The sequence below is a fragment of the Coregonus lavaretus genome, assembly GCF_964263955.1.
Source record: "Coregonus lavaretus genome assembly, chromosome: 4".
NCBI classification, from domain to species: Eukaryota; Metazoa; Chordata; class Actinopteri; order Salmoniformes; family Salmonidae; genus Coregonus; species Coregonus lavaretus.
This window is the reverse complement of record NC_139991.1, coordinates 42,056,210-42,070,836: the sequence shown is the minus strand read 5'-3', so window position 1 is coordinate 42,070,836 and position 14,627 is coordinate 42,056,210.

Below are 14,627 nucleotides of genomic sequence, written 5' to 3'. Positions count from 1 at the left end.
CCTTTACAGTCCTGAGGAGGTTGAACGAGGTTTGTTATAGGTTACAACTCCCCCCTGATTACCGTATTAACCCCTCGTTCCATGTGTCTCTCCTCAGGCCGGTGGTAGCTGGTCCGCTCCAGGAGTGTGAGGTGCGGGAGGTTCCTCCGCCCCCATTGGACATCGAGGGGGCACCGGCGTACTCGGTCCGTTCCATTCTGGATTCGAGGAGTCGAGTGGGGGGCCTGCAGTATCTCGTGGAGTGGGAGGGGTACGGTCTGGAGGAATGGAGCTGGGTTCCCAGGAGGGACATCCTCGATCCCTCCCTGTTGAGGGAGTTCCATCGTCGTCATCCGACTCGCCCTGCTCCGCGTCCTCCTGGCCGTCCCCGAGGCCGGTGTCGGCGCACGGCTGGAGCCGCGTGTCAAGGAGGGGGTACTGTCACAAATTCAGCCAAGGCTGCCCCTCCTCCTTGCTCGGGCAGGCTTCGGCGTTCGTCGTCACCGGAGTACTAGCTGCCACCGATCGATGTTTTCTGTGTTACACTTGTATTGTCTGTATTGATCACACCTGTTACATATTATGTTAATTTCTTTCCATATCTTACCCTCTGGTTCCCTCATGGTGTTGTGCGTGATTGTTCATTGTTTTGCTGTCTTTGGTGAGCCAGTATTTGCTCATCCCTGCGTGGAGGTTTTGCTCTGCTATTTTGTTCCAGTAAAGAACTTCGTTTTTATAGTTCTGTGTCCTGCGCCTGATTCCATCCTACCGCTACACACAAACGCATGACAGATACAAACGGCTGCATTGGGCCTTTAAAGCCAGGGTCCCACAGGAGGCTGCTTCCTCTACAGAACTTCATCAAACTAATGACACTACAATGTGAGAAAAAAGGATTCCAAAAGGGTTCTTCAGCTGTCCCCATAGGAGAACACTTTCTGGTTCAGGTAGAACCCATTTGGGTTCCATGTAAAACCCTCTGTAGAAAGGGTTCTACATGGAACCCAAAAGGGTTCTACCTGCAACCAAAAAGGGTTCTTCAAAGTGTTCTCCTATGTGGACAGCCGAAGAACCCTTTCAAGTTCAAGATAGCACCTTTTTTTTCAAAGAGTGTAGGGGTCAACACTCAATTTAAAACCTTAATTTGGCTCGGATTACAACTGAGGGGCCCCTGAGCGGCTGGGAGGGGAGTTAGCTCACTTGGTGGTTGGTTCAGAGTTAACAAGGAGAGAAACAAAGTTAGCAAGTTTTCCCTTTAGAAGTTTCTCTAGCTCATAAAAACACCTACTCCTACACACATCTATATCTGGCTCTCCTCCTCCATCACCATTAGTATCACCAAGACAACCTTGTGCACCATGTTGGTCTGAAAGTCATCATTCTCCACTTCAGAATCACCACGGTTTAACCAAGGCTTTAGAAGGGGATGATAGTGAACTAGCAGAAGTTCAAGGGTTTAGGAGTTCCTATTTCAAAGTAAAATAGTAAAATAATAGGCCTACTTTTCCAAAAACCTACACTGTTAGACGCCACACTGTCACAAACAAACTGAAGCTATAGCTAAGTTCAGTTTCACTGTCTGTCACAAAATCCAACTGAATAAACTGGTACAATTAAATACACAAATATATATAACACAACAAATGCTTTTATGGCAGTCATTTCAAAGCAGTGGTAGGACGATTGCTGGGTTTGTCACTGGAGAGCAAGCTTAGTGCAACTGGTTTTGGTAAAGTTTTAAACAGCTCTGATGAGAATTTCGGAATATTCCATGTTGCCACGTTGCCTAGCAACAATCCATGGCAACAAACTGATTTGTTTTTGTTTCATATTCAAAATTGTCAAGGGTTGTCAGCAAGTATCCATGGTAATGGAACATGTTGAACTATGGTTGACCACATGTTGAAGAATGTAGTTCTGATTTGTTTTTGGCAGGTTTTTGTGTGTAAGATAATAAATAGAGGGGAAACAAACAACATTTTTCACAAATAATAATTATCTTCATCAATGAACACATAACAGACAGGTGTTCTAATAATACAATGCAAAACATGAGTGAATCAATTAATTACATAAAAATATATTATATTATTCAAGGTCTTCACAGAGCCTTAAATACACCAGTTCACAGTCTTTGTCTCTCCCCAGATGGGAAAACAGCATTTGAAAATAAAGGAATACATTACTGTAAAACTAGAAAAAGTTAATTAGCTAGGTGAGCCTTGGGGCTCTTACAAAATGCCTCCCCAAGCAAGATCAGAGAGTAAGAAGGACCCCCAGCTACAACAGACCTGCTTACTAATACAGAACATTTGATTGCTTTTCATATTCCACTGCATTTTGAACATTTCCTTTTTTACCTCAGGACACAGAGACACCCAGAACACATTAGAATAGGTGCATCGTGGGAATAGGGTGGGGAAAGGGGGCAGGGCGTGGGGCGTTATTAGTTAAATGTATTTTAATCAACAGCACTTTAACATAATGCAACATAAGTCAACTTAATGAAGAAATTAAACACTTGTTAAAGTATGCAAGTTGATAATAGAATACTGGAGGTGTGTTTGTACAGCTTGTTCAATTTATATGTAAATCCAATAACTTAATGGAATGACCTCATCCAGGTGCAACATGATATGAAAATGTTCCTACCTAAAACCATTTTAAGTGCATAATACAGTATGTTTCACGCAGGATGGCATTACTGTATATGCTACTGTAACCTATGAGAATAGGCTGACGTGTTTGTGTGTCTGTGTTTCTCTGTGCAACATTTTCTCCACATGCCACATGACATGACACATAAAGATGGCCTGATCTCTCATTGTATGTGTCCATGTGAATGTCGCCAGTAATGAACAAGCTATCCTGTTCACCCTGCTGTACGTGTGAATCTAAGATAGATTGGCGTTTCCACATCATGCAACCACTGTCTGTGTAGCCTACTGTCTGTCTGGGTGGTACAACGACCTAGTCTGTCACTTTGTCTCTCTTCATTAGAGTCACAGTAGAGGATGACAAGACTACAAACAACATGCTGTAAATGTGACACTCCCTCTGGAGTATGACCTTTGACCACATATACGTACTGTAGAAACACGGCAGGCTTACTAGCTCCCAATGACTTAATGTAACAACACAGACATAGAACAATATGATTTACTGTACATGTATTGTAATGAACAGATTCTGTCAAAGACAACAACAAAAAAATTATGATGAAAAACAGTATTTTTTTTTAAAGAAAAAAAAGACAACAGCGTCTCTTATGAGCTTGTTAATGAGAGGAGTGAGGCTTATTCCTCACCACAGCAGTCTATGGGAGCTTCCTTGGGATACTGGTGTAATCCAGTCACACTAAGAGTGAGCAGCAGAGGGAGTGAAGCCAGGACACCTGTGTCTGTCTCCTTGATGATAACGAACTTGATGAAGATGGATAACATATTCACTCTGCGCTCTGGTCAGGAATCATTACAGAATTAGCTGAAGACACTGCCCACTGGGCACAGACGTCAGTTCAACGTCTAGTTTTGATTTACATTTGGTTGAGTTGTAAACTAACGTGAATTCAACGTTACATTTTCACAATATCATTAGATTTACGTTGATTCAACCAGTTTTTGCCCAGTGGGTTGGAACCGCTGAGACTGCTGGAGATACTGTTTCTATGCACGGATGTACAGTGAGGGAAACAAGTATTTGATCCCCTGCTGATTTTGTACGTTTGCCCACTGACAAAGAAATGATCAGTCTATAATTTTAATGGTAGGTTTATTTGAACAGTGAGAGACAGAATAACAACAACAAAATCCAGAAAAACGCATGTCAAAAATGTTATAAAATTTATTTGCATTTTAATGAGGGAAATAAGTATTTGACCCCCTCTCAATCAGAAAGATTTCTGGCTCCCAGGTGTCTTTTATACAGGTAACGAGCTGAGATTAGGAGCACACTCTTAAAGGGAGTGCTCCTAATCTCAGTTTGTTACCTGTATAAAAGACACCTGTCCACAGAAGCAATCAATCAATCAGATTCCAAACTCTCCACCATGGCCAAGACCAAAGAGCTCTCCAAGGATATCAGGGACAAGATTGTAGACCTACACAAGGCTGGAATGGGCTACAAGACCATCGCTAAGATGCTTGGTGAGAAGGTGACAACAGTTGGTGCGATTATTCGCAAATGGAAGAAACACAAAATAACTGTCAATCTCCCTCCCCCATGCAAGATCTCACCTCGTGGAGTTGCAATGATCATGAGAACGGTGAGGATAGTCACCAAGAAAACAATTGGTAACACACTACGCCGTGAAGGACTGAAATCCTGCAGCGCCCGCAAGGTCCCCCTGCTCAAGAAAGCACATATACAGGCCCATCTGAAGTTTGCCAATGAACATCTGAATGATTCAGAGGAGAACTGGGTGAAAGTATTGTGGTCAGATGAGACCAAAATCGAGCTCTTTGGCATCAACTTAACTCGCTGTGTTTGGAGGAGGAGGAATGCTGTCTATGACCCCAAGAACACCATCCCCACCGTCAAACATGGAGGTGGAAACATTATGCTTTGGGGGTGTTTTTCTGCTAAGGGGACAGGACAATTTCACCGCATCAAAGGGACGATGGACGGGGCCATGTACAGTCAAATCTTGGGTGAGAACCTCCTTCCCTCAGCCAGGGCATTGAAAATGGGTCGTGGATGGGTATTCCAGCATGACAATGACCCAAAACACACGGCCAAGGCAAGAAAGGAGTGGCTCAAGAAGAAGCACATTAAGGTCCTGGAGTGGCCTAGCCAGTCTCCAGACCTTAATCCCATAGAAAATCTGTGGAGGGAGCTGAAGGTTCGAGTTGCCAAACGTCAGCCTCGAAACCTTAATGACTTGGAGAAGATCTGCAAAGAGGAGTGGGACAAAATCCCTCCTGAGATGTGTGCAAACCTGGTGGCCAACTACAAGAAATCGTCTGACCTCTGTGATTGCCAACAAGGGTTTTGCCACCAAGTACTAAGTCATGTTTTGCAGAGGGGTCAAATACTTATTTCTCTCATTAAAATGCAAATCAATTTATAACATTTTTGATTTTTTTGTTGTTATTCTGTCTCTCACTGTTCAAATAAACCTACCATTAAAATTACAGACTGATTATGTCTTTGTCAGTGGGCAAACGTACAAAATCAGCAGGGGATCAAATACTTTTTTCCCTCACTGTAGATACAGTAACATTGATGTTGCTTATTTAAACTAAAACCCAGATCTACAGTAAACCAATGATGACAAAAAAAAAAGCAGTACCTAACCTCTGATCTACTAGTGTGTGTTATTTTCTTTGCAGGCATTGTGCGGTTGTACACAGCAGTTTTTTCAGTTAATTTATGTAAATCACGAAGCTCATCTGCATTTCCTATGATGCAGGAAAACGTTCAGCAACAAAAGAGTGATCAAATTTAGATCCTACATCTGTAAGGTGAGTCAGCTAGTTTCTGGCTCACACAAAGACCCCTGAACAGAGCAGCTATTTTCACATATGGTTTTGCTGCTCTACAATGCCTGTGCTCAAAGTAATATCTCTAAATTATGTGGTCAGGGTCAAAACAGCACACTGTAGTAATGTTTTTCATAGCTCATAAAGTTAAAGAGACACCGGTGCGCTATCCTCCAACGCTGACACAATCAAGTTTTGTGGATTTGCCTCAATGTACTGCGTGTACCCAAACTATAATCTAGGAAACCCAGAACAGAAATCATGGTAATTGCGTCAGATGCTTGATTAGATTCTGGGGAATGATGTATGGCAAAATGTACTAACGAGACTAGCGACAGCCTGGCTGCAGAGTCAGCATTTTAGCTAACCCTTCCCCTAACCCTTATTCTAAACTTAACCCAACTCAGATGGCTGAGTTATTGATAAATCAGGAAATCAGATTTTACATCCTTTCTAAATCCACTTCACAATGGCCTATCAATTCTAAACTTTTTAGGGTAATCAAAGACATTACCATGATTAACCATGTTAAGTTTGGCATTGATATCTAAAAAATAAGGAAACTATTAACAATTAACTTTTTTGACTATGTAACACAAATGCTTAAAATAATCATAGAAAATCTTCTTCTCGTGGACTAAAAGTAAGATTTTAACTCCAAATTTGGTCTTTGGACTCACAATAGTCCCTAAAGAGTTTGAGAAAATAACATTGATGCGTTCAAGGATGGCCGCACTATACCAGTAGATGCATATCAGCACATACGTTAATATGCTAAAACATGCCAAAACAATCTTCTTCTCATCAACCATAGGACCAAATTACACCAAATTGCAATGTAGGCCCATGGTACCGGTCTTAACTTGGTTTGAGAAAAGCTAAGGGTCAAAAGATGGCTGAGTTTTTGACTAATCAAAAATCTGATTTTACATGTCCATTTAAATCCACTCCAGAGTGGCCTATCAACTTCAAACTTATCATCGCTATCATGGACGTTCCTAAGATTAATCACACTGAATTTGGTATTGATATAAAAAATAAAAAGATACAACTATTATCCTTTACAGGATCGATGTCCCTATATCGGGACGGTTGCTGCTCAATATGCAATATGTGAATTGAATGGCGTTATAAACAACGGCAACTTTCCGGGACATAGACATGTCTTATATGGGCAGAAAGCTTAAATTCTTGATAATCTAACTGCAGTGTCCAATTTACAGTAGCTATTACAGAAAAAAAATACCATGCTATTGTTTGAGGATAGTGCTCAACAACAAAACACTTTAGTCACGGCAACTGGTTTGATACATTCACCTCTGAAGGTAAATAATGTACTTACATTCAGTAATCTTGCTCTGATATTTCATCCTGAGGGTGCCAGAGATAAAATGTAGCATAGTTTTGTTTGATCAAATCCATTTTTATAATCAAATGTAGGAACTGGGTTCTACAGTTTGACCCCTGCTGTCTCTGTCAATGAGACAGAGGTGGGGGTGTTCATTTAATTTGGAATAAGCTTTTTTGTATTTACCATTCTAGCAGTAGAAATTGCATTTTAAACAAATAGGAGAATGGTGTAATTAGCATTATTTAGAACGCCCCACAAAGTTTGACTTTGTTGCATTTAGGGGGACTCATGTCTCATTCCGGGGGTCTGAGAACCCCTGGGCCCCCCGTAATTCGCACTCTGCCTGCATCCTACACAGCTCCACTGGACAGATGGGACATGGTGAAAGAGAGAGAGAAAAGCCTGTCTCTAGCAAACCTTATGAGACCAGAACTGTAAAAAAAGATACCGTAGTCATCAATCTACTGCTAAAGTTAGAAAGTGATAAGAAGCAGGATCAGGGTGAGATACTGAGATACAGGTAGCTAATTACTGGCTTAAGAAGATAACACAGCTTCCGGTTAATCAGGTGAGGTGCCTGTCCTCAGCAGTACATCCCAAACTGTGTTGTGGGAATGTTATTTTCAAAATAAGAAGCCTCCACTAATATAGTATGGCCAGATAAAATGTCCTGTCTGATACTTTAGAAACCCCAAGCTAAGTCAATTGCAAATGGGTTTTCGTTAATTCTATGGCCATGAAAGCATGCTGTTATACTGTCAAGGCATTTAAGAAATGTTATCATCCAATCTCACCAAGTCAATTACTGTTATACTGTCAAGCCATTTAAGAAATGTTAACATCCAATCTCACCAAGTCAATTACTAGTAACTACAGTATGACCTTGGATGCAGATTGTCATTAAAAGTTTGTCAGTTTACGGAGGCATGCATTGAAACGTGTAGCTTTCTCATGGCTTTCTTTTGCAAAATAACTATGAATTAACTGACTTATTTTCAATTAATTGTCAACATACAGTGCCTTCAGAAAGTATTCACACCCCACATTTTAGAGAAAAAAAAGTATGAAAAACATAACACTAATATATCTTGATTAGATAAGTATTCAACCCCCAGAGTCAATACATGTTAGAATCACCTTTGGCAGGGTCTCTAAGAGCTTTCCACACCTGGATTGTGTAACATTTGTCCATTATTCTTTTCAAAATTATTCAAGTTCTGTCAAGTTGGTTGTTTATCATTGCATTTTCGGGTCTTGATAAAGATTTTAAAGCAGATTTAAGTCAAAACTGTAACTCGGACACTCAGGAACATTCACTATCTTCTTGGTAATCTACTCCAGTGTAGATTTGGCCTTGTGTTTTAGGTTATTGTCCTGCTGAAAGGTGAATTCATCTGCCAGTGTCTGGTGGAAAGTAGACTGAACCAGGTTTTCCTCTAGGATTTTGTCTGTGCTTAGCTCCATTCTATTTCTTTTTTTATCCTGAAAAACTCCCTAGTCCTTAACGATTACAAGTATACCCATGACACGATACAGCCACCACTATGCTTGAAAATATGCAGAATGGTACTCAGTAATATGATGTATTGGATTTGTCCCAAACATAATACTTTGTATTCAGGACAAAAAGTTAATTGCTTTGCCACATTTTATGCAGTATTACTTTAGTGCTTTGTTGCAAACAGGATGCATGTTTTGGAATATTTTTATTCTGTACAGGCTTCCTTATTTTCACTCTGTCAATTAGGTTAGTATTGTGAAGTAACTACAATGTTGTTGATCCATCATCAGTTTTCACCTATCACAGCCATTAAACTCTGTAACTGTTTTAAAGTCACCGTTGGCCTCATGGTGAAATCCCTGAGTGGTTTCCTTCCTCTCTGACATTTGAGCTAGGAAGGACGCCTGTATCTTTGTAGTGACTGGGTGTATTGATACACCATACAAAGGGTAATTAATAACTTCACCATGCACAAAGGGATATTCAATGTCTGCTTTTTTTTTTTACCAGTAGGTACCCTTCTTGCCAAGGCATTGGAAAACCTCCCTGGTCTTTGTTTGTTAAATCTGTATTTGAAATTCACTGCTTGTGTGATGAGGTGGTGTTGAAGGAGTCAGGCGCAGGAGGGTAAATTACAGAATAACAGGCTTTAATCCGCAAAATACAGGTTTACGCAGAACTGCGTCAAACACACTCCAGGGCACAAGACAGGTGCACTGGAAAATACAAGGCACACGGGAAAATACTCCCATCGAACAAAATACACGAGCTCCACCGAGCTTCACTAACCTTCACAAAAACAATCACCCACAAGGACAAGGGGGCAGAGGGAACACTTATACACTGACTAATTAGGGGATTAGAACCAGGTGTGTGTGATAACGAGACAAGACAATTGGGATGATGATTGGGGCGACAGTGGTTAGTACTCCGGTGACGACAAACGCCGAAGCCTGCCCGAACAAGGAGGGGAGGCAGCCTCGGCCGAAGTCATGACAGCTTGACTGAGGGACCTTACAGATAATTGTATGTGTGGGGTACAGAGATGAGGTAGTCATTCAAAAATCATGTTAAACACTATTATTGCACACAGAGTGAGTCCATGCAACTTATTCTGTGACTTGTTGAGCACATTTTTCTCCTGGACTTATTTAGGAAAGCCATAATAAAGGGGTTGAATACTTATTGACTCAAGACATTTCAGCTTTTCATTTTTAATTAAATTTGTTAAAATTGCAAAAAACATAATTCCACTTTGACATTATGTGTGTAGGTCAGTGACAATTTAATCCATTTTAAATTCAGGCTGTAACACAACAACATGTGGAAAAAGTCAAGGGGTGTGAATACTTTCTGAAGGCATTGTACAACACCACATAAAGGTGTGGCACATTCACTGTATTACAAGGAACAACTAGCAGGTCTATTTCGCTCCAGCAACTAGCATGATCTGTCCGTTCACAATCCACCTGTGGGAACATGGTGGCTCTCAACACCCAACAACAGAAAGAGTTGTCCGCTACTATTCGAGAGATTGTTTGTGAGGAAATTACCTCTGCCCTAAACTTGCAATTAAAACCGGTAAATGTATCTCTTGCACAGCTCACTTCTAAAGTGGAAAGTTTGGAAACAGCGGCCAATGTGACAGAGGGGCGACTCCATGACTTGTAAACAGAGCGAACTTAACAAGAAGGGGAAATCAATCTCCTAAAAAATTTAACCGAATCACTCGAAAATCATTCCTGTAAATTCTATGTCCGGGTCACAGGACTTGAAACTGGTGTGGAGGCAGGCAACCCAACTTTCTTCATGAGCAATCTTTTCTATGAACTGTTTGGCCATGAGAAGCTGGGTTCCATGCCGCTGATAAACACTGAGGATCAGCATCTACCCAGATCTGAGTGCCGAGCTGCTGAAACAGAGGGAGACCTACAACGAGGTGAGATCCCAGCTATATAAGCTAAACCTGCGGCAACACTCATCTTGAACTTCCAGAATACAACACACATGTTTTCCACTGCCACGGAGGCTCAAGACATCTCCGAAAAGCACATCAAGCCCAACACACACATGGGAACGAGTCAACAGAACTAGGCTAACCCCAATTTGACTGGCTCAATATTCAGGAATGCTATCCATGCACAACCACACAGCCTAGCCTATGGCTATGATGCTCACCTCATCACAAGACAATGATGAGGACAACCCCTCAATTGGGTAAAAGGAACACTATTAATACTATTATTGCTGAACATTGGACTTCGTTATTATTATATTGCCTATGATCCAAGACATTTTGACAATGATGACGCCACGCCAATTAATGAACAATGGACAATATATTAAAGTGTCATACAGACTGGGGCTGTTACCTTGTGGGGATACAGCACATTGCATCCATATATGGGCTAAATATGGCAATATAAATTGGAAGCTTTTCCTCTACTATTTTTATTGTACTACTGTTTAGGATAGATGGCCAGTCCCATATGGGCTACCTACCACACAATTCCTTTTTTCTGTTGATGGGCGTCCCCTTCCGTTTCTGCTACTGAGTTTATCTCCCAGGGAGGATGTGACCTGGTTTACAGGGGGTGTTTCATGGGTGGGGAACAACCAATGGGTGGGTTTCCCTGTGGGTCCTGCTTTTTGTTTTACATCGCTGGGTTTATCAACACTAAAGATTTCAATTACATCATTAATAATACATTCTTTTTTTTTTTACAGTGTCAAAGATAGCCATTCTTTCTTGGAATCTGAAAGGTCTTAATAGTCCTATCAAACATTCCATCTGTCTTGATATCCTAGCAAGAAACCTTATTGATATTGCAATGCTCCAAGAAACACAACTGCTCCAAAATAACTCACATAGAATAGAGAACCATTTGTACAAACTGGCTGCTTTTTCATCAGCCCCAAACAAACTAAAGGTGTAATCATAATGATACATAAGAAACTCAAAATCACCATCTTGGGTAAAGGCCAAGACCAAGAAGGCAGAATCACTTTCCTTAAATGTATCCACAATGGAAAGAAAATTGCTTTTATTAATGTGGACGCTGCAAATTCATATGATCCTACATATTTTCATTCTCTGAACAGCATATTGTTAGAATTAACAGAATTCTATCTAGTTACATGTACAGACATGAATGCCATTTTCGACATGCCAGACAAATCTAATACACAGGTAACGAAGGCTCTCCAGCATATACTTTCTGATTACAACATCAATGATGCCTGGTGAGCACATAATCCTAAAGCAAAAGAGTACACACTTTCTACTCAAACGGGCATAAAACATTCTCACAAATCGATTTCATACTATTATCTACACCTCTATTAATTCTTTAATCAAGAAAATAGAAATTCGACATATGAGTTTGTCTGACCACCACACTTACTACAGCCAACTTCAAATCTCAGAATCTCCTAAAAGAGCCACATGTTTAATTACTACAGAATATCTTAAATAATCCTCGTCCTCACCTCGACCCCCCCCAGCAAATTTTTTTTATGAAAAATAAAAATACCTGAGCCAGCACTTGCACTTGACCTTTGTTGGCAATGACACAGGTCAAACGTTTTCTGTAAGTCTTCACAAGGTTTTCACACACTGTTGCTGGTATTTTGGCCCATTCCTCCATGCAGATCTCCTCTAGAGCAGTGATGTTTTGGGGCTGTCGCTGGGCAACACGGACTTTCAACTCCCTCCAAAGATTTTCTATGGGGTTGAGATCTGGAGACTGGCTAGGCCACTCCAGGACCTTGAAATGCTTCTTACGAAGCCACTCTTTCGTTGCCCGGGCGGTGTGTTTGGGATCATTGTCATGCTGAAAGACCCAGCCACGTTTCATCTTCAATGCCCTTGCTGATGGAAGGAGGTTTTCACTCAAAATCTCACGATACATGGCCCCATTCATTCTTTCCTTTACACGGATCAGTCGTCCTTGTCCCTTTGCAGAAAAACAGCCCCAAAGCATGATGTTTCCACCCCCATGCTTCACAGTAGGTATGGTGTTCTTTGGATGCAACTCAGCATTCTTTGTCCTCCAAACACGACGAGTTGAGTTTTTACCAAAAAGTTCTATTTTGGTTTCATCTGACCATATGACATTCTCCCAATCCTCTTCTGGATCATCCAAATGCACTCTAGCAAACTTCAGACGGGCCTGGACATGTCCTGGCTTAAGCAGGGGGACACGTCTGGCATTGCAGGATTTGAGTCCCTGGCGGCGTAGTGTGTTACTGATGGTAGGCTTTGTTACTTTGGTCCCAGCTCTCTGCAGGTCATTCACTAGGTCCCCCCGTGTGGTTCTGGGATTTTTGCTCACCGTTCTTGTGATCATTTTGACCCCACGGGGTGAGATCTTGCATGGAGCCCCAGATCGAGGGAGATTATCAGTGGTCTTGTATGTCTTCCATTTCCTAATAATTGCTCCCACAGTTGATTTCTTCAAACCAAGCTGCTTACCTATTGCAGATTTAGTCTTCCCAGCCTGGTGCAGGTCTACAATTTTGTTTCTGGTGTCCTTTGACAGCTCTTTGGTCTTGGCCATAGTGGAGTTTGGAGTGTGACTGTTTGAGGTTGTGGACAGGTGTCTTTTATACTGATAACAAGTTCAAACAGGTGCCATTAATACAGGTAACGAGTGGAGGACAGAGGAGCCTCTTAAAGAAGAAGTTACAGGTCTGTGAGAGCCAGAAATATTGCTTGTTTGTAGGTGACCAAATACTTATTTTCCACCATAATTTGCAAATAAATTCATTAAAAATCCTACAATGTGATTTTCTGGAGAGAAAAAAATCTGGTTTTGTCTGTCATAGTTAACGTGTACCTATGATGAAAATTACAGGCCTCTCTCATCTTTTTAAGTGGGAGAACTTGCACAATTGGTGGCTGACTAAATACTTTTTTTCCCCACTGTATCTCAACTGTTCCCAAAGGCATTGAAGATCATATATAAATTCATCTTAATCTCAAGTTATATAACTAATCTAACCAAATAGTAGTAGATATTTTTCCATCCTGAGATAAAGCCATTGCCAGAAACTTTAACAGAACGCTCAAACCAATTCAATCTGATCTCAGTAGATGGAATAACATCCTAGTTGCTTTAACTGGGAGAATATCCATTAGTGGATTCGGCTATTTCAGCCACACCCATTGTGACAGGTGTATAAAATCGAGCACAAAGCCATGCAACCTCCATAGACAAACATTGGCTGTAGAATGGCCTTACTGAAGAGCTCAGTGACTTTCATCGTGGCACCGTCATAGGATGCCACCTTTCCAACAAGTCAATTTGTCAAATTTCTGCTTCGCTAGAGCTGCCCCAGTCAACTGTAAGTGCTGTTATTGTGAAGTGGAGCGACTAGGAGCGACAACGGCTCAGCTGCGAAGTGGAAGGCCCCAAAAGCTCACAGAATGGAACCGCCGAGTGCTGTCCTCGGTTGCAACACTCACTACTGAGTTCCAAACTGCCTCTGGAAGCAACATCAGCACAAGAACTGCTTGTCGGGAGCTTCATTAAATGGGTTTCCATGGCCGAACAGCCGCACACAAGCCTAAGATCACCATGTGCAATGCCAAGTGTCGGCTGGAGTATTGTAAAGCTCGCCGCCATTGGACTCTGGAGCAGTGGAAACGCGTTCTCTGGAGTGATGAATCACGCTTCACCATCTAGCAGTCCGACGGACAAATCTGGGTATGGCGGATGCCAGGAGAATGCTACCTGCCCGAATGCATAGTGTCAATTGTAAAGTTTGGTGGAGGAGGAGTAATGGTCTGGGGCTGTTTTTCATGGTTCAGGCTCCTTAATTACAGTGAAGGGAAATCTTAACGCTACAGCATACAATGACATTCTAGACGATTCTGTGCTTCCAACTTTATGGTAACAGTTTGGGGAAGGCCCTTTCCAGATAACTTATTTACATACTTTGCCTTCGGAAAGTATTCAGACCCCTTGACTTTTTCCACATTTTGTTATGTTACAGCCTTATTCTAAAATGGATAGAGAAAAAATATCCTCAGCAACCTACACACAATACCCCATAATGGCAAAGCGAAAATTGAACTCAGGTGCATCCTGTTTCCATCGATCATCCTTGAGATGTTTCTACAACTTGATTGGAGTTCACCTGTGGTACATTTAATTGATTGGACATGATTTGGAAAGGCACACACCTGTCTATATAAGGTCCCACAGTTGACAGTGCATGTCAGAGCAAAAACCAAGCCATGAGGTAGAAGGAATTGTCTGTAGAGGTTCGAGACAGGATTGTGTCGAGGCACAGATCTGGGGAAGGGTACCAA